The 27,846-nt window shown below is 36.5% G+C and overlaps 1 protein-coding gene and 1 pseudogene across 1 annotated transcript in view; one reads left to right on the top strand and one right to left on the bottom strand.

The window, feature by feature from the left end:
- Nucleotides 1-27,846, bottom strand: part of LINGO2 (leucine rich repeat and Ig domain containing 2) — a 1,233,386-nt gene that overhangs the window by 270,979 nt on the left and 934,561 nt on the right. The gene's annotated exons all lie outside the window — the stretch shown is intronic.
- LOC109562624 (zinc finger CCHC-type and RNA-binding motif-containing protein 1 pseudogene) lies at nucleotides 19,626-20,467 on the top strand (annotated as a pseudogene).

Here is a 27,846-nt window from a genome sequence, read left to right as displayed (position 1 = left end):
CTTTGGCCACCTCATGAGAAGAGTTGACTGATGGGAAAAGACTCTGATGCTGGGAGGGATTGGGGGCAGGAGGAGAAGGGGACGACAGAGGATGAGATGGCTGGATTGCATCACCGACTCGATGGATGTGAGTTTTAGTGAACTCCAGGAGTTGGTGATGGACAGGGAGGCCTGGCGTGCTGCGATTCATGGGGTCGCAAAGAGTCGGACATGACTGAGCGACTGAACTGAACTGAAATGAATAGTAGCCAACACTACGTGCCAAGTATGTATCTAAATTCCTTACAAATATTAACCTAATTAATTCTCACAAAATCCTAAGAAAGATGATAGTAATATCACCATTTTATGGATGAAAGAATTGAGGCAAGAGAGAGAAAATAAATTGTCAATGTCTCTACAGCTAATTGATTGTTGAACCGGGATCTGAAGACAGGAGTCCCTCTCCGGAGTGTATTCTCTCAATGTTTTAATCATAATTGTCTCTTAAGAACAGAATTAAGACTAATGTAATAAAAAGTGGCTAAATTCAGTAGTTAGGAGGAAAATCTCCCAGATTCATAAAAAGGTAAACTTCAATTAAATGTACCTGAAAAATATATGTAAAACAAAGTGCAACTGAAATTAAGGAATGAAAAGAAAGGGGAAAACATACCTGCCGAAAGAAACAGCTACAATGAACCTTTAACTACATTTAATTCAAAGCAAAAACTCAAACAAAAGCGAAACCATAATGAGGGTAGAATCCTCAGAGATCTAAAAATTGCTCACATCTATGTGCCCAACAATATAACATTTATGTTCATAAAGCAAACTATAGATGTATATGAAGTAATCAACTGAAACACATATATAGCAGAATTACTCTTCATCCTTAAAATACTATTTATTCCTCTTTTCATCCTTGACAGAGAAAATGGACTGAAATAAAAAAAGTAGAGATCATGAATACCAGGGAAAAGTAAACAAAAACACAAATATTTGCTTTCAGGAAATAAAGAGAAAAAACATACTGTCTTAGATAACTTTTGAGGCAAAATGTAAATGAATGACAGAATATTTAGAAAATAGTTCTGAACACACTACAGATCAAATGTATGAGTACCAGTTAACGCAAAGATTCCAAAAAAATGTATGACATTTGATAGCTATCGGTTGGATGTAACTTAAATAATCTTGATGATTAGGTCATCTCTATCCCTGTTTATTTTTCCCATCTTAATATATTATGAAAGTAGTAAAAAAAATTGAGAAATATATCTTTGGATAACAATATTGTTAGCGACAAAATAGGTAGACCATTATAATCTAATTCTAGAAAAATAGATAATAAGTATAATTATATGAGAAATATAAGAAATGATAGTAGAAAAATAGCAAAAGAAACACAATGTTGAAAGACTCTGAAAATACTACTTTTATCAACTCTAGACAAATCTGAGAGTTTGGGTGAAATAGATAATTCTCTAGCAAAATAATCTTACCAGAATATATGAATTATTGTAGTAAACAGAACTAGTTTACTGCGATGGTGGCTCAGAGGGTAAAGAGTCTGCCTGAAATATGGGAGACCTGAGTTTGACCCCTGGGTTGGGAAGATCCCCTGGAGAAGAAAATGGCAATCCACTTCAGTACGCTTGCCTGGAAAATCCCATGGACAGAGGAGGAGCCTGGTGGGCTACAGTCCATAGGGTCACAAAGAGTCAGACACGACTGAGCAACTTCACTTTTTTTCAGACAGAACTGATCTCAAAAACTTGCACTCATATCTCCCCTCTCCAAAAATAAATGAATACATGATTTTTTTTATAAATAATTAGTTTAGAGTTGTGAAGCTTTTTCTAAATATTATTCAATACTGAAACTATTAAAAGGAAAAAAATGTGTAAATTCAATGTATAAATATTCAAGGGAATTTGCATGGCATAAAAATTGTCAAAAAATAAATGACAAGCCAGAAAAAACATACAGTGGGTCTTCTACATATGAACCTTCAAGCTGCAAACTGTCAAAGATGTGAATATGCATGCCAGCCCCTATATGTTGGGGCTGCTGCCCTGTACTACTGTGCTTTTCAAGGTACTGTACTGTAAGATTATATGTTTTATTTTTTGTGTTTTTTATGTATGTATTATTTGTGTGAAAAGTATTATAAACCAATTACAGTATAGTACAGTACAGTACTATATAGCCAATTGTGTGAGTTGGGTGCCTAGGCTAACTTTGTTGGACTTACAAACACACTATTGGAATGGAACTTAGTATGGAGGGGACTCACTGTATTTGGAATTCAGTCCACAAAGGACTAATTACCTTAAAGACCTCTTTCAAATTTTCTAGAAACAGATAATTGTCATAAAAGAAAGCACAGTAGGTTATTGATCATCCTCGTTCTTTACAAGAGAAATGAAAAGTTAATCTACAGTGAGACACAATGTTTTTGCTTAATATACTGGGGAAAAATGAGAAAAGTTTAACAATATACTATCATGATAAAAGTGTTGGTAGACGTGTAAATGGGAAGGGAATTTGATTAAAATTTTGGGATGGCAATTTGGCATGCCTATCAAAATTAGATGTAGACAGACTTTCACACAAGCATTTTACTTCTTACGAGTTTATCCCACAGATTTATATTCGAGGAATAACACAGAGAAATAATGGGAAGAATCTAACTATCCATCAATAGTGGTATCTCAAAGTAAATTAGTATGTTTTGTTTAAAATAAAGTCTGAGTTCTACATGGATGGACCTAGAGATTGTTATACTGAGTGAACTAAATCAGAGAAAGAGAAATATCATATGATGTTGCTTATGTCGTAAAACTGGGGCTTCCCAAGTGGCTCAGTGGTAAAGAATACTCTTGCTAAGCAGGAGATGTGGGTTCGATCCCTTGGTTGGGAAGATCCCTGGAGAAGGAAATGGCAACCCACTTCAGTATTTTGGCCTGGGAAATCCCATGGTCAGAAGAGCCTGGCGGGCTACAGTCCATGGGATCAGAAAGAGTCGGACGTCACTTAGCGACTAAACAACAACTGCATATATGCGATGCCTAAAAAATGACACAAATGCACTTACTTACAAAACAGAAACAGATTCACAGACTTTGAGAAGGTGCTGATGGCTACCAAGGGGGAAGGTGGGGCTGAGGGACAGGTAGGGAGTTTGAGATTGACATGCACACAGCGATAACATTTAAAATAGATAAACAACGAAGACCTATTGCATAGCACAGGGGAGGTCTGCTCAATATTATGCAACAACCTAGCTGGGGAAAAATTTTGAAAAAGAATAGATTCATGTATATGTATAACAGAATCAATTTTGTACAACTGAAACTAACACAATATTGTTAATCAACCATACTTCAAATTAAAAAAAAAAAGTGAATCCTATATATACAAAATGTAAAAAGATTTTTGAATACATGTTACAGAAAGATGTATACAGCATTTTACCACTTTTATTAGATATAAATGTGCATGTATATCCTTACACCACATGCTTGGATATGCATAAACTATCTTTGGATGATATACAAGAAGTTGGTAACAGAAGTCGCTTTCTGTGTAAGAGTAGCAAAGGAGACAAAAGTGAATTTACTTTTCACTAGCCATGTATTTGTGCTTTTCAAAATTTTTACTATGTAAATGAATACCCATGTAAAAATGGAGAAAATATTCCTGTTTTTCAACTCATTTTGCCATTTTGTCCTTTTTTTTTTTTTAATATGTCAATTGTCTTTTTAAACTGAAAATGTCTTGAGAAACTTCTAGCTGCTAAGAGGTCTTAATCACCAATAAAAATAATCATTTTTTTTCATTATATTTTTTTTTTTACTGATAACAACTGTCAATGAGACATGTTATACTCTTGGAAGATAGGAGCTAACAAAAATAATGACCCTACTGTTTGCTGCATTTCCAAATCCCAGCTTAGTAAATTTAGGGCCAGTTTGTCATTATGTCAGATATAATCTCATCATTTCATAGGATCTCAGATCAAAATGGACCTTAAATGTCATGTCTAATGCTGTCTCTTTAATGATTTCCTGACAAGTGGCTCAGCTTCGGTCAAAAAATATGAAAGTTTTGAAATTTTCTCTGTCATATTTATAAATTTTATTAAAATATTTCCTCAGAATATTATGAAGATATACTAGATAATTTCTTTTCCATGTACAGTTGGAAAAAAAATAGTCACCATATACAATCTTGCCTCTCTGTGAAGCTCAATTTTGTTAGAACACTACCCCTGTGTATACACATACCATATCTCATATTACATAGCACTGCAAACTCCTACTGATTTATCCAACATCCCTCCAAGACTGTTACATATATTTATTCCCATGCCTACTTAGTACATTGCCTAGAACATAATAGGTGGCTAATGAATACTTTGAGATGAAGGTATGTTAGTCAATAAATCTAAAGGTTATTTTTTTCAATATGTTCAGTACTTTGGAAGGTGATGGGCTATCTTTGTTCTTTTTGAGGTAATTCAGTTTGATTCTTACAATTCAAAAGAATGTCTCTCTTCCTGTCAATATCTGTCTCTGCTAATCTGAATTAACCGATATCTAGTAAATTTCCTATTCTCAAACTGACATTACACCAATGATAATAATGACAGTAACAATTACATAGTTATGACTTCCAGATGTACAGACAAAAAGATAACCAAGCAAAGACCTTCATGGTTATTTTGTGTGAGTTGAAATTCAGTTTTAAGTATCAGGTGAATGGAAGTTAGGGAAAAAGACTTCCTATGTAAAATGAAATTTAAGTATAAAATAAGCAAACAACAATCACAACAAAACACTCTTTCCAAAAGAAAAAATATTCTTTCACAAGTAACACATAGCTATTATGGGATATATGATGCAATAAATGTCTAAGCTATTGTAGTTCCTGCCAATAAGGGTTTTCAACTGCAAAACAGTGACATTTCTAGAGTTATCTTAAGCAAAACAATAGTGCTCGTGTCTAGGTTTGAGTTGGACTCAAACGACTTCTCCACCTTTCAGTTTCATGGCATCTGGTCCCATCACTTCATGGCAAATAGACGTGGAAACAATGGAAACAGTGACAGACTTTATTTTCTTGGGCTCCAAAATCAATGCAGATGGTGACTGCAGCCATGAAATTAAAATATGCTTGCTCCTTGGAAGAAAAGCTATGACAAACCTAAACAGTGTATTAAAAAGCAGAGACATTTCTTTGCCAACAAAGATCCATATAGTCAAAGCTATGTGTGATTGTGTGGATGTGAAAGTTGTACCATAAAGAAGGCTGAGCACCACAGAATTGATGTTTTTGAACTGTGGTGTTGGAGAAGACTCCTGAGAGTCCCTTGGACTGCAAGTAGATCAAACCAGTCAATCCTGAAGGAAATCAATCCTGAATATTCATTGGAAGGGCTGATGCTGAAGCTGAAGCTCCAACGCTGGCCACCTGATGCGAATAGCTGACTCATTAGAAAAGGCCCTGATTCTGGGAAAGATTGAAGGCAAGAGGAGAAGGGGATGATAGAGGATGAGATTGTTGGAATACATCACCAACTCAATGGACACGGGTTTGAGAAGGCTCTGGTAGATGGTGAAGGATAGGGAGGCCTGGCGTGCTGCAGTCCTCGGGGTTGTAGAGTTGGACACGACTGAGTGAGTGAACACCACCACTTCTCAAACTTCCTTTCAGTTTCATGATTTTAGTGCTTCATGAAAGAGAAAAAAAGACCTCCAAATCTAGAAGAAATTTCTCTATGTTTTTGAGAGGAAACACACTGACTTTATTCTCATTGAATAAAAGAGAACTAGGTCATGGAGATTAGAGCAATAATTTTACCAAAGTAGAGACAGTTTTCTTAGGGAAAAATCAAATATTTACATATAGCTTCAAAAATACAGTCGCTTCTAAAAATTCAGGATTTAGTCAGAATACACTGTCAACAAAGATATGATTCACATTGTGAAAGATGTTCTTGATAAAAAGTCAGCATGTAACTTTAGTTGCTTTGTGAAGTCAAATTTAATTGCAATAGATCTATTTAATATAGAAAGGATAGAAATGATACATAAGCAAATATCCTCCAAGTATCTATTTTGTACTACAAATTTCTGTATGCTGAATAATATCAGCATTTAAAAATTCCCATGGTAAAATATCAAAAAATAACATGAAAGTTATTCAAAGTGACTTTGGTTAAAAATAATGGATTGATTTTGATGTATTTAAATATTAAGGTGATTCTCCAGATATCAGATATATATATTCTCCAGATATATATATATATATAATATAATATATAATAAAATAAAATATATTTATTTTATATATATATAAAATAAATAAGTCACTGTGAGAAAACCCTGACCTGGTTACCAGCTTTAATTATTGGGCTGGAAGATTCATGTTTTGAGGGGTTCTTTTCCCCCCTATTACTTCCTGAATTCCAAATCATACTACTATCATTGAGATTCTGAAGTCTCTGTTGTCATTTTTTCTTTCCTAAGGAGGAAATTGTGCCACAAGAGCCAAGTCGCCCTCTGATGGTGTGCTCCTCCCCACCCCACAACCCTCTTTTTTTCTTTCCTCACCCCTAGTCTCCTCCTACTCCTCATCTTTCCCCTCTTTCAAGATTCTCCCGTTACCTTAGAAAAAGCCATAGCACAAGCCCTGGCAATGACTGCTACTCCGATGGTCCTCCTGTCTATCTCATGGGTTGGTACTAATTCTTCAGTTCTCAGACTTGAGAGTTCATCAGAATCATCTGGGATACTCCCTTTAAATGCAGGTGCCCCTACAGTTCAGTTTTCTAGGGTCATTGTAGCAAAGAACCTTGGAGTGGATGGTTTAAAACCCAGATATTTATTGTCTTACAAGTTTGGAGGCTGAATGTACAAAATCAAGTTGTTCACAGGGTTGGTTCCTTCTGAAGTCTTTGAGAGAGGATCCTCACAGAGAGGATCTGTTCCCCATTTCCCTAATAGCTTCTGCTGCTTTGCATGTTCCTTGCATTGTGGATAACTGCCTTCATTTTCACAAGGCATTATTTCTGTGTATGAGTGTTAAAATTCTCCTTTTTATAAGGACACCGTTCATACACTCTATTACAATGACTTCATCTTAGCTTGACTAATCACATCTGCAATGATCCCATTTCTGAGATGGATCACATCCGGAGATACAGAGGACTAGAACTTCAAAACATGAATTTGGGGCAGGGGGACACACTTCTATCCATAACTCCCCTTTTGAAAGCTTGATTCAGTAAGTCTGAGGTGACAACCAGCAGACTATATCTTCAACAAATATATCTGGAAATTTGGATGCAAGAGGTAATAGCTAATTATTTTTTGAAAATCACTGAAAAGACTCAGAAGCAAAAGTTGACTTATTCATTTTTAGGGTAGTGATTCTCTCCTGGAGGTGGTAGCAATGTTTCTTCTGACTTTTCCCACTTGAAAAGCTTTGCACTAACATTTCCTTTAGAGTCATATATACTGTTTAGAAGCAAAACAAAAGACGGACTTTCAGTGCAGAAAATCCTGACTCAAGTGCTGTTCCTATGACTTCCTCATTCATTAGTGTATTATCTTGGGCAAGTAACCTAATTTTTGTGAGACTCTATTTTCACAAATGCATAATAGGGATAATCCGAGTTGGGAGAAATATAGTAAAATTTCTAACTTTGTGTCTGGCACAAAATAAATTCTTAATAAATGGTAGCTAGCACTCTTCACCCTAAGCTTGGGTCATGGCATGGCACAAAATAATATTCTTGGAGTACCTATAGGAATAGACACTTCTCAGATAAATATTCTCCATTTAAACATTTCGTTAACAGAATATGAGAAAAGTCATCCAAAATGATTCTTACTTTGGGGACTTTCCTGAAGGGCCAGTGTCTAAGACTCTATACTGACAAAGCAGGGGGCCTGGGTTCAATCCCTGGTCAGGGAACTAGATCCCACATGCCACAACTAAGAGTTTGCACACTGGAACGAAAAGAATCCATGTGCTGCAATGAATATTGAAGATCCAGAATGCTGCAACTAAGACCTGGGGCAGCCAAATAAACAAATAAAAATAAATTAAAAAAAAAAAATAATTCTTAGTTGATTTTATTGCACAAAACCGTGCATGCTTGGTGTACTAGGACATAAACTCTGTAAATTGGGGGCTTGGTTTTGGCCATTGCTGTCACCTTAGCACATACTGTAGCATTATTTAGTGGGGGCTCAGTAAATAATTGAATACATTTAGGTAATTAGTGAAACAAAAAGCCAGACATAATTCCATTCTTCAAATTACAAAAAAAGTATAACCTCCCATGTATAATGATTAAGGCTATATTTTATAAAATAATACAGAGTGAAAAAAATTACATGACATTAAGTATTTTCATAAAAGATAATTTTAAATGACAGCATAGTATTTCAGTGTGTTTAGGTATCATAATTTAATCTTTTTTTTTTGGAGGGGGGAGGATTTTGGTTTTTCTGTAATATTCACTCTTTTGAGCAATGCTTTGGTATTGTTGGTAAGCATTATTTTCTTGCGATAAACCCCTTGGAATTGGTTTGGATAGCATATAGATGGATTCCAAGTGTGACAGTCCTAGCAGTGCCCCGTCTTGTGGGCTGTTACAAGAAGAGGTATCCCTCTGGCTTAGGCTCTGAAGAGGGGAAGGTGGTGAGTCATGTAAAGAGTGAGGAAACTGGAATGATACATGGAAGACTTCTGAAAAAAAAAAAAAAATCAAGGGCTGAATTGTGATAATTGGAAACCTTATTAAAGTTTCTATAATGAATGAATGGACTCACAGGGAATATATACTGAAAAATAAGACAATAATAAAACAATAAGTAGAATCAGGAAAAAATGCCATGTCATACAAAGTATTAGCATCAATGGAATAAATAAAATAGATAACACATGCATCACAAAATATTATAGTTAGAACACTTGTTATAAGCTTCCTGAAAGCAAACAGCACAAAGACTGAATTCCAGAGTATTCAGTGGAATGCTGTTTCATGGGGATATAATGGGTGTAAAATGAAGCAAACATAGGAAAAGGGATTATGTGACCAAAACATTTGGGAAATAATGGGCTACAAAACTCCACAATTTGGTTTTTCTGTGGTTCATCAGAGCCTGTACTATTTTGGTCTCTTGTACTCCGAGACTTGTACTCCAAGTCTCCAAAAAGGGTCACGGAATGTATACAGTATATAACCTTTTCAAACTTACTTGATACCAAACATGTTTATTCACTGAATGTCATGAGGGACTAGTGTCCCATGGAACACCTTTTAATCTTGGCTTCCAGGATAGTCAAAGCCAGGTTACAATGTCACTGTAGCAACTATTTTTACTCAGTTGTATTTTTCGACTTCATTCACATCTCTCTATATATCTGTATTTATATCTTTGGGGCATACATATGTATATCTCTCTATATAAACTTTTTTTGGTATATGTGTACATACATATATGTGTCACAAAACACATACACATCTTATTTTATTGTATTCATTTCCTGTAAGACATTATGAATCTTCCGTGGAATTCTCTGTGGAAAGAATTTATTATTAGTTATCTAAATAAATAATGCTTATTAGTGTTCTAACTAAAAGACCCATTCAGACAAATTGTGAAATAGTAATGCTCTTTCTCCATTTGTATTATTAGCAAATATACTTTCCTTTGCTTTTGTATCATCTTTTCCATTACAGCTCTATGATTTCTTATTCACATCATGCTCTGAAGTTAATTGTTACTAAACTTCTTCTTACAAAAGCTTGTGTCACAACTGCCATACTACATGTGGCCAGTATACGAGAGTAACACTAAATGACCATCCCTAAGCGCCAAAATCTGGATTGACATTTTCTTCATCAAATATTATTTAGGCTAATTGAATTACTTAAAATGAAATTGCTCTCAGGAAAATTAATATATTTAATGTTTAACCACAGGGTCTGATTTAAGTCCTCTGCCTTACATATTTACAGTTACTGATGACTTATTTTTCACTCTGCTTAAATGCAATTCTTTTAAATATGATCACCTGTAAACAAACATTATTCATAAATGTTCTTTCAGGTTAGCACTGAATTTCATGTCAAATGCAGTATATTTACCAATTTTCCACTGTAAATATGTCAATTGGAGGAATCAAATCCTGTTAAATAGGATTAAAGACCATTTAATATCATTTAGGATTCTTAAAAAACAATTTCATAATTTTTAGTTACTTTACATAAATTGTAAAGGATTTATAAGGATTTCAGATAAGTTGACTCATGAGTTTAAAAAAATCTTTCTTCAAATTCTATTCCTTTCTTAAGAATCTGTTTGATTTCTTGTGATGAGGAGGCATTTGTCATGAAAATAAAATATATCTGACTAATACATTCCTCATTAGGAGAATAAACCCTCTCCTCTCACCTCCAGTATCTAAAAACACAAAAGATCTCCTACATTCTATACCATATTTCTTTTTCTCAATCCTCAACCTGATTCATTAAGAGTAAAGGATGTTCTCATATTTGTAGTTTATATACGTTATCTCAACTCTGGAATATGAATTATAGGGACCCAAGAGAAAAGTCCAGAAAGAAATTTTGGAAACTGCTGAATCTGAAGACATAAGCTTTTGGTGCCATGCCTAAAAATAATTAGCTATGTTTAATTCCAAAAATAGAATTCCACTGTCTGCCAACATTCTGAGACCTGAAGGAGAAACTTGACTTTTTTGTTTTTTAAATGAAACTTGGCTCGATAAAGGACAGAAATGGTGTGGATCTAACAGAAGCAGAAGATATTAAGAAGAGATGGCAAGAATAAACAGAAGAACTGTACAAAAAACATCTTCACGACCCAGATAATCACGATGGTGTGATCACTCATCTAGAGCCAGACATCCTGGAATGTGAAGTCAAGTGGGCCTTAGAAAGCATCACTATGAACAAAGCTAGTGGAGGTGATGGAATTCCAGTTGAGCTATTCCAAATCCTGAAAGAGGATGCTGTGAAAGTGCTGCACTCAATATGCCAGCAAATTTGGAAAACTCAGCAGTGGCCGCAGGACTGGAAAAGGTCAGTTTTCATTCCAATCCCAAAGAAAGGCAATGCCAAAGAATGCTCAAACTACCATACAATTGCATTCATCTCACACGCTAGTAAAGTAATGCTCAAAATTCTCCAAGCCAGGCTTCAGCAATATGTGAACCATGAACTTCCAGATGTTCAAGCTGGTTTTAGAAAAGGCAGAGGAACCAGAGATCAAATTGCCAACATCCGCTGGATCATGGAAAAAGCAAGAGAGTTCCAGAAAAGCATCTATTTCTGCTTTATTGACTATGCCAAAGCCTTTGACTGTGTGGATCACAATAAACTGTGGAAAATTCTGAAAGATGGGAATACCAGACCACCTGATCTGCCTCTTGAGAAATTTGTATGCATGTCAGGAAGCAACAGTTAGAACTGGACATGGAACAACAGACTGGTTCCAAATAGGAAAAGGAGTTCGTCAAGGCTGTATATTGTCACCCTGTTTATTTAACTTCTATGCAGAGTACATCATGAGAAACGCTGGACTGGAAGAAACACAAGCTGGAATCAAGATTGCCTGGAAAAATATCAATCACCTCAGATATGCAGATGACACCACCCTTATGGCAGAAAGTGAAGAGGAACTAAAAAGCCTCTTGATGAAAGTGAAAGTGGAGAGTGAAAAAGTTGGCTTAAAGCTCAACATTCAGAAAACAAAGATCATGGCATCTGGTCCCACCACTTCATGGGAAATAGATGGGGAAACAGTGGAAACAGTGTCAGACTTTATTTTTCTGGGCTCCAAAATCACTACAGATGGTGACTGCAGCCATGAAATTAAAAGGCGCTTTACTCCTTGGAAGGAAAGTTATGACCAACCTAGATAGCATATTCAAAAGCAGAGACATTACTTTGCCAACAAAGGTTCGTCTAGTCAAGGCTATGGTTTTTCCTGTGGTCATGTATGGATGTGAGAGTTGGACTGTGAAGAAAGCTGAGCACCGAAGAATTGATGCTTTTGAACTGTGATGTTGGAGAAGACTCTTGAGGGTCCCTTGGACTGCAAGGAGATCCAACCAGTCCATTCTAAAGGAGATCAGTCCTGGGTGTTCTTTGGAAGGACTGATGCTAAAGCTGAAACTCCAATACTTTGGCCACCTCATGTGAAGAGTTGACTCATTGGAAAAGACTCTGATGCTGGGAGGGATTGGGGGCAAGAGGAGAAGGGGACGACAGAGGATGAGATGGCTGGATGGCATCACTGACTCGATGAACGTGAGTCTCAGTGAACTCCAGGAGTTGGTGATGGACAGGGAGGCCTGGCGTGCTGCGATTCATGGGGTCACAAAGAGTCAGACACGACTGAGCAACTGATCTGATCTGATCTGGCTGTTCCTTCTGTTCACATGGAGCCTAAGTAAGTAGGTTGGAAATTTAAGATCTGCCTTTTGGCTTAAGTGAATGTTATCAATTGGTTTTGGTTTCCAAGCCCATCTCAAAATACAGTTCCTTTTATACCAAATATTGGACTTGTGTTCATTATTTTGGGCTTCCCTGGTGGCTCAGACAGTAAAGAATCTGCCTGCAGTGCAGGAGACCTGGGTTCAATTCCTGGGTCAGGAAAATCCCCTGGAGAAAGGAATGGCTACCCACTCCAGTATTGTTGCCTGGAGAATCCCATGGGCAGAGGAGCTTAAGTGGGCTACACTCCATGGGGTCGCAAAGAGTTGGACATTACTGAGCTATTATTTTGGCCCTAGCTTACTTTTTATTAAAACTAATATAAGAATTCTTACAGTTGTTTCTAAAATGTTTAGTGTTTATAAATACATAATTGCCCATTTATATCCTAATGCAATTAAAAGAGACTTTTATGTTTAGAATTTTAAGTTTGAGTTTAAAAATCCCCACAAGCCTTAGAGCCAAAAACAACAGACCTCTGCTACTACAGCTCCTGGGGGGAAGGGGGAGCTCATATGCAACTCTTCACATTTTCTTCACATTTTGATACAGACAACACTCTGTTAAGCCTGTATAAAGTATTTTATGATGATATATCTTGTGGTGAATCTTCTTTATCCAATGTGCCCATTTCTCCATAGAAAGGAGGTAAGAGGAGCCTGGAATTATGAGCCTTCTATTGCAAAGTTCTGGTGCGGGTAGCCAGGGGGTAGACTCATGTGTAAAGTTGGGGAGATTCATAGCTAATTCTCATTTCCTGTGTACAAAATTGTACCTATTTTTTTCCCATTTATTTTATCTGGTTTCTTGGAGAACTTTCCTAATTTAATTTCTAGAGAGTATAAGGCTCCTGTCTATTACAGTTGAGTGAAGAGATGGGGGCTTCTGGATGCTTTTTGTACAGGTTTTCAAATGATATGGCAGTTTTTATACTCACTCACCCAAGTGTTCAGAGGTACATGATGTCTATAATTCCTGAGCATTTGTGTAGACTTGAGTCAGCTCACTTCACATGGCTATCACCTTCTGCCTCCTGCAGGTATTTAGGCTGTTCCTAGAATCCCATGGATGGAGGAGCCTGCTGGGCTACAGTCCACAGGGTCACAAACAGTCAGACACAACTGAGCGAATCCTTAGTCCTTAGTCCATAGTCTGTTCTACTAAGTCTTTAGCACTTGGTCATCTACTTTCCATTTCCTACCATTTTATTGATTATCACTTTTCTGCTGTTATAGCCTCTTTCCTTTTCTTTGTCGTTTCTGGGTTTGTTCCTGTATAGCTAAATTAATGAAGTTTTAAGAGGGAGGAAAGATAAATGGATGTGTTCCATATGCCAACTTTCTTCTTAATCCATTTATCACAGAGTGCAAAACTCTTAATAAGCTTATGTAAGCTTGAAAGCAGTTATGAAATTGTGCTGCCAATCTCCACACACTATACTGACATTTTTTAAAGCTTTCTCTCATAGATCTTATATACCTACCTTCTAAACATTTCCTGATGATGTTGATTTTAGTTTTAATACATTAGAGATTTTCATATATCAAACATACATTGAATACCTGATATATGTGATACATGGTTTGGTGCTGGAAATACTCTGTTAGACTCACTGTATATCTTATTCTTTCTGTCTCACTCTGTTGGTGTCATCTGTCTGGAGCTTATAAATCTAAAGAACTCTTTCTAGTAGCTCTTAGCTTCAGCTTCCTTTGGGAATTTCTGTTCATACTGCAATTGGTCTCATGACATTGTTGGTACTTCCTGGTTATAGTGCTCATATTTTCTGAACTAAAAGTCAGGATGTATTGCCTGATGGTCTTACAAAGAATTTTTGTGTCCTGACTTGTGGATTTATTTTAAAGTATAAAAATCAAATCACTGTTAGTAATAGTTCAGTTTAATAAAACTTTTGAATTATAGGCCAACATTAAGCTAAAATGAAAAAATAAAGATATCTTTGTCTTGGAGAAACTTAAGGTATAAGTTCATAGTTAATAAATTTACTGTTCAGAAAGAGTACATTTATAGAGAATCAGAACAATTCTAGAACATTTCAGGAGTATGGTGAAATAATGGTGTGGCTTGATTAATAAGTAATGGAAATATTTTAGTAAATGAACACCTTGGTGTATTTTATATTTTACTTCAACTGATAAGAAAACAGATTCATCCTCTCAGGCTTATAATCATGGGAAGACAAGCTATAAAGCTATTCACATTAAAAAAAAAAATTCCAACAACTTATCTACTTAGCTTTAGGGCTATAAGCATAAATAATTCAAAAGAACTTCCAGTGAGCTTACTCTAAAGCTATTTTAATCAAACAAAAAGAAATCCTGAATGAATTTTGTTCCTTCTATAAAGTCAGAAACAATCCATGTTCTGTATGGCATGAGATCACATTAACTTGTTTGTACTAAACTCAAGGCCCAATTATTTCAATGTTTTTTCAAGTTCTAATGGCTTTGGGTTCTTGGTGGTGGCTACATCTCCAGCTGTGTTTCTCAGTGACTTTAGGCATTGAATCAGTAGATTATAAATAAACAAAAAAGCTGAAGACAACAATTTGAACAATTTCCCTACACTTTAGTAGTCACTGGACCACAGATTTCTAAAGTAGAACTTAATAGAGTAATTGGGAATTGTGTTATTTTCTATCCTTGAATTCTATCAGTTTAATGGGATATTGTTAATTCATGGAAATTAGTTGAAAGAATTTTAAAAATTGGGTTTCTTTATAATAGATGTTATCCATATGAGCTAATAAGCTGAGAGATACAATAGATGTTTTGTGATACTATAATCAACAGCAAGTTTTATAAAACTCTTCTAAAGAAAAAAATAAAGACCCATAGTACTTTAAGTGGAAGGACTGTATGTATGTCCTTAATAAAATTGAATTCAAGCTTCCACACTTCTATAAAATTTGAGTAGACAAATGAATCAGTAGCTCTAGAATTGGTAGGGTTTTATGAACTCATCTCTGTGTTCTAGATACTGTTTCTGTGACTATTTTTTGGTATTGGAACAAAAATTAAAAAAAAAATTCATTTCTTTATGAGGCTTCTATCCAGTTAGAGAGTTTAAATGCAAGAGTAAATATCACATAACCAAGAAAGAAGCATCATTCCCAGAAGGTCTCGGGAAGGCCATATGGAGCCAGGAACTGAGCTTCAGTATGGTATTATTTTCATGACAGACTTTGAATAATATAGATTCTCCCAAGATGCCACTGCTTGTATTTCTCTGATGGTGGTTGAGAAAATGCATAATTTCACAAGCACTCTGAATTTCCTGTTTAAAATCAATCCATCTTTGCAATTAAACCACATATGTATATTTTTAAACCTTGCAACATGTATATGCAGCTTATATAATATTTATTTATTCTGTCTACCAATCAAGTCTCTACAAATATAGATTAATCAATGGGTTCTCGCAATTAATTACTATATCCCAGCAGGAGTCAGTTACTCACCAGTTAGGAATCATGACCTAGATTATTTGGATTTACCAGGAAAATGTCAATTCCATCTCTGTTTTTTTCTTTTTTTTAGTTTGAAGGCAGTTGTATTTCCTGGCATTGAGTCATAACACAAATCTCCTTCACCTCTAGGGAGCATCTATCAAAGGGTCTACCACTCAGGTAGTAGAATAATTTTGAAGGTGTGCTTTCAAAGTCTTTCTGCCATACTTAAACATAGGAAAAGGGAACTGTTGGTCTCTTTTGCAGTCAGGTTTTTGTCTCCCTATCCCTACTCCAGCAAAGAAAAAGTTGTTAATTTGATTAGTCTAGCCTGATAAAATGATGGTAATGAACATATCAGTTAGAGTTATGCTTTTTGAAAGGTGGGAACCCATATTTTATGAAACTTTTGTTGCATTTATTGTTTGAAATAGGTAAGTAGAGCCAGGTAGGGCTTGAACCCTAAGGACAAGTCATTCATATTTGTGTGACTTATATTCTCTTTTTTCTCTCTGCCATCCACCTTCTTTCAGAAGGTAGGAAATGTATATTCTTCAAATATAGATTCAGAGAGAGTTACTCCCCCATATTTCTTTGTTGTTTGCTTTAGTCTTTTCTTCCTTTTTTGCTTCCTTGGTAATCCTATTTTAAAGGCTGAGGTCAACAACCTACTTAGTATTCTCATCCCTAAATGTGACTTAGATCACCTTCAGGGTGACAAACCTGTAGTTAAGAATAAAAGTTTAGACTTTTGGCAGGAAGGTCTAATTGGAAAAGATGCTTGTTCCTTGGAAGAAAAGCTATGAAAGACCTAGATAGTATATAAAAAAGCAGAGACATTACTTTGCCCACAAAGGTCCATCTAGTCAAAGCTATGGTTTTTTCAGTAGTCGTGTACGGATGTGAGAGTTGGACTATAAAGAAAGCTGAGTGCTGAAGAATTGATGATTTTGAACTGTTGATATTGGAGAAGACTCTTGAGAGTCCCTTGGACTGCAAGGAGATCAAACTAATCAATCCTAAAGGAAACCAGTCCTGAATATTCATTGCAAGGACTGTTACTAAAGCTGAAACTCCAATACTTTGGCCACCTGATGCGAAAAACTGACTCATTGGAAAAGACCCTGATGGTGGGAAAGCTGGAAGGCAGGAGAAAAAGGGGACGACAAAGGATGAGATGTTTGGATGGCATCATTGACTCGATGGACATGAGGTTGAGCAAGCTCCGGGAGTTGGTGATAGACAAGGAGGCCCGGCGTGCTGCAGTCCGTGGGGTTGCAAAAAGTCAGACACGACTGAGTGACTGAACTGAACTAAAAAGAAGTAAGTAGTAGAATGAGGTCTTTAGAATTAGACTTATAATTTAAATTTTGGATTAGTTAAGTGATTTTGAATATAGTGACTTTGAGTTTTAGTTGTCTCATCTGAGAAATGTAGACGTATTTGAATAGAAGTAATGGGATTAAATAAGTCTGAATGTATGAAGGGGACACTATCATGAACAGGATCACCTTTACCATCGTCACTTCTCTGTGTTGAGTGTTAAGTTTTGTATAGACTTGATTTCATTATTATTAGCTCCAATTATAACTTAGAAAATGGAAGCTCAGAGACCTTTAAATGTCTTCTCTAAGATAATAGGGCAAGTGCAGGTCAGAGACAGGATTTGAACTCAAGTCTGTCATACTCTAAGGTGCATACCCTGAACTACTCTCTGGTATGGTCTCCTGTACGTTCCCTTTATTAATATAACTAGCTTCATTCTGTTCATGCACAATGTGTTCATGAACTGGATTTAGGGGAGAAGTCGTGTATCCTCTTTTAGCTCTGAGGTGCTGAAGGTACTTGACTACATGTACACTCTGAACAAAATAATGATTTAATCATGTCAAGTTGAATTCATATATCAACTAGCTCTGAGTTGTCCAAAGCAACAGCTACCTTTATAAGTGGCTATTTAAATTTAACTCAATAAAATAAAATTTAAAAATACAGATCTTCAGTCACACTAGTCACAAGCCACGTGCACAAGCCACATGGAGCTAGTGGCTACTGCAATGAACAGTACAAATACAGAATAATTTCATCACTGCAGAAAGGTCTATTGGGCAGCATTGAACTAAATGAATTTCAATGGGAATATGAACAAATTTGTTTATTAAAGAGTTTGTCTATTCACAAATCACAGAAGACACTTAACTAGAAAACTCTTGTGTCACATCCTAACATATACACATATATATCTGTAGACTCATGGCTGTGCAAACAAAATACAGACATTGAACATTCATTCTGCAATATTTTCCTTCATGGTTAAACTGAATCTGATGCTGCATGAAAAGCTTTGCCTGTGCAACAACATGTTTAAGCAAAGCGCAGAAGATACGCTTATATGTTATTAGTTATCCATGTCAACAGATTCTCATCTTGAACATTTCAAGATACAGACAGGCCTGTGAAACTGCAGAAACATTTAATCAGCTTCATTTTTTCAAAGTTCCTAGAGAGTTCAATTGTTGGATAAGCTTCAATAAAGGGGGAAGGGAAGCTATTTAAGAACTGTTTTTCTGGAGGAAACTTAACAAGGCAGGAGAGATGGCGTTCTGATATATTGAGCCAATCTTCAGAAATAGTCCATACAGCCATAAAGATATGGAAAATGAAAAGCCAGAGTGATCAAACAACTTCAGGAAAATAAACAGATAAGCACAAAAAAATGAAATGAATCAGCATACTTTATTCTGCCTGGTTTCCTGAGAATTTATATAGCAGCTAGTGACAGAAAAGTGACTTATTAAGAAACACATACATTGTTTGTTCCTGGGTTCTACTTGTTGTTGCTGTAGTTTGGGTTTTTTCTGTTTAAAGGCAGCAGAGGCTATTTGTGTAACAAACACAAACTTCCTCTTGTTTCTGTTTGTCAATAAAAGTAAAATTATTACCTCAGTTTAGAAACACCCACTTTTCAATTACTTAGTAAAAATTAACATCTCTGCTGCTGCTGCTGCTAAGTTGCTTCAGTCGTGTCCGACTCTGTGCGACCCCATGGACTGCAGCCCACCAGGCTCCTCAGTCCATAGGATTGTCCAGGCAAGAGTACTGGAGTGGGGTGCCATTGCCTTCTCCTAGGAACCACTTATATTAAGTATCTTCTAGAGTTGTTCATTTATTTTAAGCATTGCATGCATGCATTTATTATCTGTGTAGTACTGGAATCATTTACCTCTCGACAATGGCTTTTAAATAATCCTACCATCAACACTGCAGGGTGAGTGTGTGGAAACAATATCCCCATTACGTTATTGTTGTTTAGTCGCTAAGTCATGTCCAATCCTTTTGCAACCCTCATGGACTGTAGCCTACCAGGTTCCTCTGCCCATGACATTTATCAGGCAAGAATACTGGAGTTGGTTGCCATTTCCTTCTCTAGGAGATCTTCCCAACCCAGAGATTGAACCCACATCTCCCGGATTGGCAGGCAGATTCTTTACCCTTGAGCCACCAGGGAAACCTTAATGGAAAAAATAGATATCCTCTAGCTTGCATTTTGTGATTATCAAAAACATTCTAAATATGCAACATTTCCTGATTCAACCTTTAATGCCTATACTTAAAAAAAAAGGACAGTTCTCGTCTCCTGCGCCTGACCCCTCCCAGGACCCGTGATGCCAGCTGCAAGGAGCGACGAACGCTGGGGGTTGAGCCCCAAGTGAGCTGAGGGCTCGTGCTTTTCTGGCCCTCCCCCTGGGCCCACCCCACTTGAAGAAATGAGTGGTGGATTGGCCCCAAGTAAAAGCACAGTGTATGTATCCAATCTGCCCTTTTCCCTGACCAACAATGACTTATATCGGATATTTTCCAAGTATGGCAAAGTTGTAAAGGTTACTATAATGAAAGATAAAGATACCAGAAGGAGTAAAGGGGTTGCATTTATTTTATTTTTGGATAAAGACTCTGCACAAAACTGTACCCGGGCAATAAACAACAAACAGTTATTTGGTAGAGTGATAAAAGCAAGCATTGCTATTGACAATGGAAGAGCAGCTGAGCTCATCCGAAGACGAAACTACTTTGATAAATCTAAGTGTTATGAATGTGGGGAAAGTGGACACTTAAGTTATGCCTGTCCTAAAAATATGCTTGGAGAACAAGAACCTCCAAAGAAGAAAGAGAAAAAGAAAAAAAAGAAAATTCCTGAGCCAGAAGAAGAAATTGAAGAAGTAGAAGAAAGTGAAGATGAAGGGGAAGATCCTGCTCTTGACAGCCTCAGTCAGGCCATAGCTTTCCAGCAAGCCAAAATTGAAGAAGAACAAAAAAAATGGAAACCCAGTTCAGGAGGTCCTTCAACATCAGATGATTCAAGATGCCCAAGGATAAAGAAAAGCACATACTTCAGTGATGAGGAGGAACTTAGTGATTAAAAATATATATATTATGTAAATATCATTAAAATTTTTTTTTTAAGTCTTGGAGTACCAAGTTCCCTTGGGACTAAAAATTACTTTTAGAATTTGAACATAAGAACACTCAGTACCAAATACTTTTTTACTTTAGATAGTTGATAGGAAATGGTAATTTTATAGTATCATGTTTATCTTGCATCAAGATTTGCTAATAATCATTAATCTTGAAAACAGTTCATTTGAATAAAAAAGGAAATGTAATAGTATTATAACAAAGCTATCCCAAGAAGAAAGTCAAAGTCACTCAGTTAAGTCTGACTCTTTGTGACCCCATGGACTATACAGTCCCATGGAATTCTCCAGGCCAGAAATACTGGAGTAGGGAGCCTTTCCCTTCTCCAGGGGATCATCCCAACCCAGGGATCGAATCCAGGTCTCCCACATTGCAGGCGTATTCTTTACCAGCTGAGCCAGAAAGGTAGATAGTAAAAAGATTTGAGAAGTTCATTATAAAAGTTTATTCATGATTGGTTTATATAAGAACTTTTGAAATAAATTTCATCTTTAAAATTAAAACGTCATAAAGACTGAAAAAAAAAAGGACAGCATTTTACGATTTGTTATAGGTATACACTTAAAATGTGCTTGTGAGAGATTGAAAGATTATGCTTGACATTTATATTCAGAAAAGCAAAATGAACAAAAAGAAAAAAATAAATATTTTTCCTAATTTCAACAGAACTTTGAGATATTAGACAGAATACAAATGTTAATTTAGAGAAAGCAAGAGCTAAAGATAGAAGTTTAAGAAAAATATGTTGGTATCCTTGCATGCGTGTGTGCTAAGTCACTTGACTTGTGTTCCACTCTTTGTAATCATATGGACTGTAGTGTGCCAGGCTTCTGTGTCCATGGGTTTCTTCAGGCAAGAATACTAGAGTGGGTTGCCATGCCCTCCTCCAGGGGATCTGCCCGACCCAGGGATTGAATCTATGTCTTCTTACATCTCCTGTATTCGCAGGTGGGTTCTCTACCATTAGCGTCACTTGGGAAGCTCACTGGTATCCATAGTAGCAAATAAACTCATCTTGATTAAGGTTTCCTTTATATTCACATGCATAAAATCAATGGATTAAAAAATGCTAATGGCTTATGACATTCCCTTTGTCTAGAAATCTACTCTTATGACATCTGACAATTGTTGAAGTTTTGCAGGTATTCAAGGAAGTCATGGACAATCAAAGGTCACAAAAAGAAGACCCAGCACAGAAAATTAAAAAAAAAAAAAATGTGAGCACCAGAGGGATCTGGTATGCATCACTACTGTACTTTTTATGGAGAATTTTCTAAGCAAAAAATTTTTAAAGCAAAAATTCTCTTTCTTCTGCAGGAAATGCCAAATTCTTATCATGCTTGTTTGTAAGAAAGTTAGGACATCCTAAGTGTGGCTACTATGGCTGCTTCTCCACTACCAAGGCCAGGATGTTACTAGAAAAACTCACAGAAGACAATTTCAGAGGTGGGTTGTCTGGCTTTGGTATTCAGTATTAAGGTCCTTCTTTAGAATTTCATACACATGTTTTCTACAGGAAAACAAGACACACAGAGGTCATCACCCCAATTCATTCCACACCTGCAAAATTTCAAAGTTTGTGTTTGAGTGATCAGCACATGGTAGAATGGCAAAGTGCTAGAAAAAGCTCACCTAATGAATTAGTGGAGGAAAATATGGGCAGTCAAGTACGGCCAAGAAGGTTTCAGGAGTCAACAATGATTAGAAGTCAAGGGGGGAAATGTCATGCAAATAGCAATCAGAAATGGAAATATATGCTCATTTGCACATCTGAATTAGCACTTTTATAGTGAAGGCAGACAAAGTGTTCATCGTGGTGCTTGAATCACATTTTTGACCTGAAGAACAAGTACATCTCTTCTTTTTATGTATTGAATGGTTCAGTCTAATCAAACAACTGGCAGTCCAAGAGCTGAACAATAAATTCAGTCTAAAAGAAATGTTTCTAAGCATTGTGCTAGTGTGTCTGTGTATGTGGAGGGGAGGGGGTGGTATGGACTGAATTGATGGAAATGTCTAATCCATTACATCAACATGGTTATGGCAGCATATAAAATACACAGGACCAGAACTCATCATGGAAACACTCTTCAAAGTCATGGTATTGATTTCAATTATGATATCTTTCTTGCTAATGCATTCTGTGTTCCTGTTGGTGGGCAGAGAGAGCAGGATTAAATCAAAGTGAAAGCCATACCTAAAGCGAAAAAAGCCTTCATGTAGCCCAAAGACAGAGAAAAGAAGCAAAAGCTGTGAGCTAGAAGAGCCATTCAGAGAAATGTGCTCAATGGCATGAAGTTTAAAATCGCCCATAAATATGAATACATTATCCATCTTTTTCTCTCTTGGCACTTCTGCAGTTGACATTACCACTGTCTGCTGTGTTAAGATTGGGAGAACTAAGCTGGAAAATGTGATAGCAAATCCTTAACTCAAGCAGCAGTATATGGAGCAGGCTGTTAAACTGCCATGTTAGCAGAATGCACAAATGTCAACATTATTTTAGAATGATTTATTATATCCATAACAGTCAAAATAAATAAATGTGGCCCCATAGTCCACAACCCATGGATGGCTTCTCTAATTCAGGATTCTGCAGATGACATTTTCTATTAGGATGACATTTCAGACCTTTAAAAATAAAATTTGGAATTTTTGTGGGGATTTCTAATGTTCTTGGCATATTATTTCAATTATTCTAGAAGGAGGGGTTTAGTAGAAAAGTGCTATCAAGTAGTTAAATGAAGAAAGGGAAGAAAAAAGACTGTGACATAATTCGCTTAGATAGCCATCACTGCAGAAATGGCAATTGCAAAGGTGATTGCATTGTAAAATGTCTTTCTTCAATATGATTGCTGCGTTGACAACATAAACACTCCTACAGATGAACTTCTCCTGAACAGAAATTGAAGAGCTAGGATAGCTATGTGGGTTCAGAATGCAAAATTAAAAGAAAAAAATTACCTGCATATATATTTAAACATTCATTTTTTTAGTTTTTATGGAATACAGCATATTTTCTATGGGGATTTTAAAATTAAACCCCAATAAAGTATTCCACTGGCAGCAATATTTTTAGAACTCAAATGGCTTATTTATGATCATTATGAAAGTTGCTGTATTTCATAGTTTGCCACCTTTAAAATAACACATCATTCATTCTGAACAGGTGGATCAAAAAATGAGAAATTTTCCAAAATACGAAAGAGAAAAAGATATTTGGAAGAATTCATATGATTTTTTTTTGCATTTTATAAACAGAGAATGGTATTAAAAATACAATATGATTGTTCTGGGCTTCCCTAGTGGCTCGGATACTAAAGAATCTGTCTACAACACAGGAGACCCAGGTTTGATCCCTGGCTTGATTAATGAGAAGGGCCAAATAAATAGATATTAATACAGTTACACGAATCATTGGTGCTGATGTCCTTAAATTTATCATAATATACATATATAGTACATATAATACATATCTACTATATATAGTACATAATATAAATGAATTGAGTGATGTATTGTTTTTATACAATTATTTTTAAAACCACAACACCTTATTTTGGGTAAACTTCTGAAATAGGAAATCCCAGTAAAATTGATAACACTAAGCTAACACTAAGTGAAATAGTTCCTATGTCTATCTGGAGTAATACTCGGGTATACTATTAAAAAATTTTAAAAGAAAATTTGAGATTTAAAAAGAAAATGGCAAATGAAAGGTGAAAATGTTTGTGCACATTTTCCAAATGTAACAGTTTGGTTCATATACTTTTGCACAGAATACTTTTCGCATTTTTCCTCTATATGAGCAAACACCACCATAGGAAAATCAGTATTTTAAAACAAAGTCCTGGGGACAGTTTTTCTTGAGATATTTTCCTTCTTTTAGTGTCCTTATTTTCTCAAACTACATTTTATAATCTCCTTTATTGCCCTGATGTCCAAAAGAGCCTTCACATTTTTTGAATCCTAAAATATATTTGGTGATAATAATGGATCTTGGACCAAAAGACCGCCTTCTAATATTTCAGCTCTCAGATACCAAGAAAAATACATGACTATGTGAAACAGGAACTTCTTTTCAATGTGTGAGATTAACAAGGAAAAAGAGAATATGTGACCACTGAAAGATGGGTTATCTTATTTTGTGCTGGTCTTTTTGTTACTTTTTGTATAAGGTACACATGTGAAAAAAATAAGATAATTATCTATTTATTATGAGACTGAGGTGATGAGTAAACTACATATCCTAATGAAATGGTGTGGAAAAAGAGGAAGGAGATCTATTCTTAAAGCAGTCTAAAATAGAGACTATACATAAGAGCTAATGTGGAAAGGGACAAAGGTGAAGGCAGAGTTATAAGTATGTATATCTATATCTGAAGACTAGAGTCTGGGCTCTGGTTCTGATATATGATATCTATTGTTGCTGTTGCTAAGTCGCTTCAGTCATGTCCGACTCTGTGCGACCCCATAGATGGCAGCCCACCAGGCTCCCCTGTCCCTGGGATTCTCCAGGCAAGAACACTGGAGTGGGTTGCCATTTCCTTCTCCAATGCAGGAAAGTGAAAGTGAAGTCACTCATTCATGTCTGACTGTTCGCGACTCCATGGACTGCAGCCTTCCAGGCTCCTCCGTCCATGGGATTTTCCAGGCAAGAGTACTGGAGTGGGGTGCCACTGCCTTCTCCAATATGATATCTAACCCTATGCAAAGTTAATAATTTAATCTGGAATTTTCAGTTTTTTCCATTATAATAGTGGACCAGGCTGACTCAAAGAAAACTGAAGTACTAAAGCTGATTAGGTATGCACTTATAATGCAGACTGAATCTTCCTGGAACCCAATCTGACAATAGGGGCCAATCAGCTTCCCAGCTGGAAAATCTGCTCTCCCAAGGTCATCAAAACCAAGGCTGTTCTGAACTGAGTTGCACATACACCGCCATGAAGAACAGAGATAAATAAGAATGTCCTCTAGTTTTCTACTATCATTTCATACCCTGATACCTTTGGCCACAACTCTACCTTCTCCAGGACCTTGGGTGAGGACTATAAGATCCTGATAGATTAATGTCCTCTCTTTCCCTTTTGCAGGCTGAAGTCTGCCTTGAGCCTCCATCACTTCACAGGTAGATCATTTATCATTACAGATACAGGATCAGGTTTCTACTTCTGATTGTTACTTATTTCAAATATCCTTTGACTACACTTTGCACATTGGCTTGGACAACCTGAAACTTTTCTTCACTGGTGACCATTTACCAGAGTTCTAATCATTTACCTCTCTGAATGCCATTGGAGTCAAGCAGGCAGACACTCAGGTCTCCTGGTGGCATCTACAATGGATTGGCTTTTGCAGAGTTAAGATGACCTGACCCAAGGGCTACTGGCAAGTCAGTGGCCCCATCTTATTAAGTACCCCAGGACAATTCTTGAAATTCCACTGAAGTATAAAAGTAATATTTTGGATGACTTTATATGCACCAGGTACCTTCGTAGGCCCTGGGCATATAGAAGGGAAGTAGAAAATAAATAATCTGTGCCTTCAAGAAGCTTAATACTCAGAACCACTAGCTGTTTTCCTCACACTTCCTCTTTCTTCAGCCTACATAAAGAATGGATGTTTAACTTGGGGCTCAGGTTATACTCCTTTATATTTCAAAATGATAAATAGGCTTGCCTTACTCCTTATTTTAGAGTTTCTTTTTTTAAGGTCTCATAATAGGAAAAATAGTACCAAGTAAAATTTCATATTATCACTGTCAAATTGTCAATATATTTATTTTTCTTGTTGGAGGCAATGTGAAAACATATTCCTTAAATTAAAATTTTCCTACAGGAAACCTGTCACATAGACCTTTATCAAGATTATATTATGGTTCTGTTTTGGCAAATAAGTTTAACATGCTTCAAAAATCTATCATGAAACATAGTCTAGATATGTGGCTTTTCTTATGAATTTTGTGTTTATACTTTTTATAGTCTTAAAGATATGATCATACCAGACCATCTTACCTGTATCCTGAGAAACTGTATGTGGGTCAAGAAGCAACACTTAGAACTGGACATGGAACAAGGGACTGGTTCAAAATTGGGAAAGGAGTACAACAATGCTGTGTATTGTCACCCTGCTGATTTAACTTCTATGCAGAGCATATCATGAGAAATGCTGGGCTTTATGAAGCACAAGCTGGAATCAAGGTTCAGTTCAGTTCAGTTCAGTCACTCAGTTGTGTCCAACTCTTCGCAACCCCATGGACTATAGCACGCCAGGCTTCCCTGTCCATCACCAACTCCTGGAGCTTGCTCAAACTCATGTCCATCGAGTTGGTGATGCCATCTAACCATCTTATCCTCTGTCATCCCTTTCTCCTCCTGCCTTCAATCTTTCCCAGCATCAGGGTCTTTTCAATGAGTCAGTTCTTCTAATTAGGTGGCCAAAGTATTGGAGTTTCAGCTTCAGCATCAGTCCTTCCAATGAATATTCAGGACTGATTTCCATTAGGATGGACTGGTTGGATCTCCTTGCAGTCCAAGGGACTCTCAAGAGTCTGATTCATGGGAGAAATATCAACCTCAGATATACAGATAATACCACTCTAATGGCAGAAAGTGAAGAGGAGCTAAGGAGCCTCTTGACAGGGATAAAAGGGGAGGGTGAGAAAGCTAGCTTAAAATTTGACACTTAAAAAACTAAGATCATGACATCTGGTCCCATCACTTTATGGCAAGTAGAAGGGGAAAAAGTGGAAGCAGTGACAGAGTTATTTCCTTGGGCTCCAGAATCACTGTGGAGAGTGATTGCAGCCATGAAATTAAAAGATGCTTGCTCCTGGGAAAGAAAGCTATGACAAAAACCTAGACAGCATATTAAAAAGCAGAGACATCACTTTGCCAACAAAGGCCCATCTAGTCAAAGCTGTGGTTTTTCCAGTAGTCATGTATGAGTATGAGAGTTGGACAGTAAAGAAGGTTGAGCACTAAAGAATTGATGCTTTTGAACTGTGGTGTTGGAGAATACTCTTGAGAGTCCCTTGGACTGCAAGGAGATCAAACCAGTCAATTCTAAAGGAAATCAACCCTGAATATTCACTGGAAAGACTGATGCTGAAGCTGAAGCTCCAATACTTTGGCCCCCTGATATGAAGAACTGACTCACTGGAAAAGACCTTGATCCTGGGAAAGATCGAGGGCAAAAGGTGAAGGGGTTGGTACAAGATGAGATGGTTAGACAGCATCACTAACTCAATGGACATGAATTTGGGAGATAGTGGAGGACAGAGGAGCCTGGTGGGCTACAGTCTATGGGGTTGCAAACAGTTGGACACGGCTAAGCAACTCACACACACATGCATATTATAGATAATCCGTCTCAA

This window comes from Bos indicus, chromosome 8, assembly GCF_029378745.1.
Source record: "Bos indicus isolate NIAB-ARS_2022 breed Sahiwal x Tharparkar chromosome 8, NIAB-ARS_B.indTharparkar_mat_pri_1.0, whole genome shotgun sequence".
NCBI classification, from domain to species: Eukaryota; Metazoa; Chordata; class Mammalia; order Artiodactyla; family Bovidae; genus Bos; species Bos indicus.
The sequence above is the reverse complement of the archived record's forward strand: the minus strand, read 5'-3'. Positions and strand labels throughout refer to the sequence as shown.